A 3,800-nucleotide genomic window follows, 5' to 3' on the forward strand; every position below is an offset into this window, starting at 1 on the left:
TTTGTGTACCAAGGCCGTAAAAGTGATCTTTTTTGGCCGAAGCTGCTGTTTGTGGCCGAGGCGGCAGCCGAGGCCGCAATTCAGATGAGGCCTAACAAATCACTTTTGGCCAAGGTGCACACAACATTTTTTAGGCGATCATCAAAAAAGAATTCAAAAATTTGCTTATAAACATATTTTTTCTGAAAATCATAGTTATCTTAGACAATTAAAAACAAAGCAATTCCTGTCATATGTAATTATAATTAGCATCTTTGCGTGTGTTTTGTGCGTATCAAAATGGGTGATAGCGACAGTTCAGATACCCCAAATGAAATTTTGGAAGCTGCAAGCGTTGCGCTTGCGACCCTAAGTCATATATGATATAAAAGCAGGCGTTTGAGAGTAAAAGTACAATCGCAACTTCCTCGGTTGCACAAGATTTTAATAATGTCAAATGCAATAGGCCCTTCGTAACTGTGGCTTCCAAGACCTTATAGTTAACGTACAATTGTTAGAAACCTGATTACCTACTATGATGGTAGGTATAGGTAGCTACTTGTGTTCTCGGTTAATTGCTGGTGATTTTTCGTATAATAATGTAAGCAATAACACCTTCCTCATGTTTTGGTTCTACACTTCAAAAAGGTCTCTGCAAGCAGCAAAGATTGAAACGTCAAACTATAATTTTAAATGTGAACATTGTGATTACGCAAAATAGTGTGAAACATTCCTACAAGTCTGAAAATGAAAAAAACGCACGTGGATGGACCAATCCTTGATGGGGACAGACCAGATAGACGCTTTCTATCAAACAGATTACTGGTTCTCACACATCAGTTTCAAATAAGTAGGTACAGTTTGACAGATGTGTACAATAAAGTAAAGTTTGACAGAAGCGTACAATAAAGTGAAACTTTATGGCCGCAAAAGCGACCACAAAATCAACGTTTTTGTGATGATAGCCTAAAAAGTATTGCCTTATTACTGTTATACTTTTGACTTTTTATAACCAAGTCAAGTATATAATTGAAAGGAATCGTTGAAATCACTTGTAATAGCACAGGGCCTATCCATCGTTTTATATGGGTAACGTTCAACAAATTAGAGACAAGCTGAAATTTGGCAAGGTACTTTGTTATAAGGGTCTAAACACCCTCTGAAACCCCAGCGTCGAGGCGTTGAGCCCGTCACCCTAAAACCATCCCTTACGTGGGATAAAATCAACCTTTTTTGAAATGTTTCTCTAAAACTAAGGATTTTAAGAAAAATCAGTCCAGGAGGCAGCGACATTTTTTGTGCACTCATTTCTACAAAGCTGATATTGTGCCATTTTATTGTTTTGATAGTACAACTAAACAAAACGGTAGTCTACCGCGTCGGCGGTGTTGCCTAAATTTACAACAATGTTCTAAGCATGTTAATAAATAATATGTACATGCCTCATTTCTACAAGAATGAAAGTTTGTACAGTAATTAAGTATATCTAAAAATGAAGTATGGTAATAGTCTACCGAGCTGGAAGCGTTGCTATCACAAGTCTACCACCCACGCAAGATGCATAAAAAATTATTCGATTGAACTTATTTCTACAAAGATGAAATTTTTGTTAGAAAAGGTTGATGTCATAAGAAACAAAAAAAAATGGTGTACCGATCGCGTGATGTGCTAAGGTCTCGGTAGACACGCTGGAAGGTACGATTTTCCGAGAGCAGCCGCTGCACTGCTCTGCTAAAAGTACCTCTAAATTATTATATACACGGGCATAAAATAAAAATATTTCAAAAACGAACATAGGAAATAAACATGGGAAAAAGGTTCTTTGCAGATCGTTGCTCCCCAAGATAATTTAGGTCTTAGCGGGTTTGTAATGACACCAATCGAAAGAAGACTTTTTTTTATCTAATGATATACGAATTAGTTCATTTTCAGTTGTATTTCTTATTATTAAGAGATTGTTTATAATTTTGTATTGCTGTGTGTCTGTCCGTCTGCCTGTTCGTCTGTCCGTGTGCACGATAACTCATAACTGAATAATCTAATTGACATTCCCCATTATGTGTCAAAATTTAATGCTACTGTTCATAGAAAATCGTGAACAAAAGTACCAGTTTCCATACGATTTTTTGACAAAAAAAGCCCGGTAATTTTATAACTATGCAAAAAATTTAATTGACTAACCTGTTGAGAAGCGAGATGAGTTTTCAGTCTATGAATTTGAACGTTTTTCGTATTTAGGTTTTTGTCCAAAGTTTTCAACTTGTAATATTATTTCTAGGTAATTTTTGTGGTGATGGCATTTTCAAAATTTCTGTACATAAAGTCGAATTTGTGGTTGAATGGGAGTTTTCGCAAAAAATGTTTGAATGGGGTTGGAATACTTCTCGTTTCTTTGAACGTTTGATTGCAGTACGAGGTAGAAGGGCCATCTTCTTTGTAATTTAAATCTTGAAAAAATGTATCAGTCATTTTAACGACAAAAAATAACCTGGTTACCTTGTTTTGAGTAACGCAAAGGAACTGAATTGATTCTCAATTACTTTCGATTGCCGCTTTTGTAAATATCACATGAATTAAAGTACCAAACGATTTTATATTTTAATTCTTCATCGTCTAGCCCGGCAATAACAGAATTTCCACAATTTATTTTCCTTGCCGTCATTCGAAGTTTGTTTTTTATAGGAAATTTAAAATAACTTACGTTTTTTGATTTCATTATTTTATCAAAAATTCGGCAATAACTCCAATTACCAAAATCATGTTAAGCCATGAAAATTTTCTAACGAATTGGCACAGAGGGGGGGGGGGGGCGCTCATTAAAATGCATGGAAAACAAATATCGCGTACAGTAACTATTTACGCGCGATCGGTAGACCATTTTTTTTTGTTTCTTATGACATCCACTTTTTCCAACAAATAAAAATAAAATAAGTTCAATCGGATAATTTTTTATGCATCTTGCGTGGGTGGTAGACTTGTGATAGCAACGCTTCCAGCTCGGTAGACTATTACCATACTTCATTTTTAGGTATATCTAATTACTGTACAAACTTTCATTCTTGTAGAAATGAGGCATGTACATATTATTTATTAACATGCTTAGAAAATTGTTGCAAATTTAGGCAACACCGCCGACGCGGTAGACTACCGATTTGTTTACTTGTACTATCAAAACAATAAAATGGCACAATATCAGCTTTGTATAAATGAGTGCACAACAAATGTCGCTGCCTCCTGGACAAAATCGTTTTGAGTTTCTATGTATGGCGCTGGGTGTATCGCACCCCGAAAAAGCGTGTATGAAGAGAATGGATCTACTGTAGGGGAGTTCTTGTAGTTATGTGGTAGAAGACCCCTATTCTTGAACCGCTCGAGAATCGGCGAGTGTGTGACTTTTTCATCGGCGACTCCCTCGCTCACCAAATTTCGTATCATCCCCTAATTTTACGAAAAAAAAAGGCAGGTACGGCTACTTTGAATAGCACCGGAGATTGGAAACATTGGCGCAAAGTGTCAAGAATCTACGAAATTATGAAAATCGCTCGACATGACGTCACTCACTCACACGGAAGTCACGTTCAAGAATAGGGGTTGAGAATAACTTCATCTCAGGCTTGATAAAAAAATTGTTTTGCTTGGGGGAGTAAGTGCAATTAGCAGAACGACGAGATCTACATCCTCACCAATCACTACCTGGCTATTCTTCCATCCACATCTCCTGTAACTCAAAAACTTAAAAACTGTGATTTTTTTAAGAAAGTTTATAGAATCAAAGTTGTAGCAAACTTAATGATCTTTTATTTAGATGCAAAGAATTGTTT

The sequence above is a fragment of the Photinus pyralis genome, unplaced genomic scaffold (assembly GCF_008802855.1).
Source record: "Photinus pyralis isolate 1611_PpyrPB1 unplaced genomic scaffold, Ppyr1.3 Ppyr1.4_LG8, whole genome shotgun sequence".
Taxonomy (NCBI): domain Eukaryota; kingdom Metazoa; phylum Arthropoda; class Insecta; order Coleoptera; family Lampyridae; genus Photinus; species Photinus pyralis.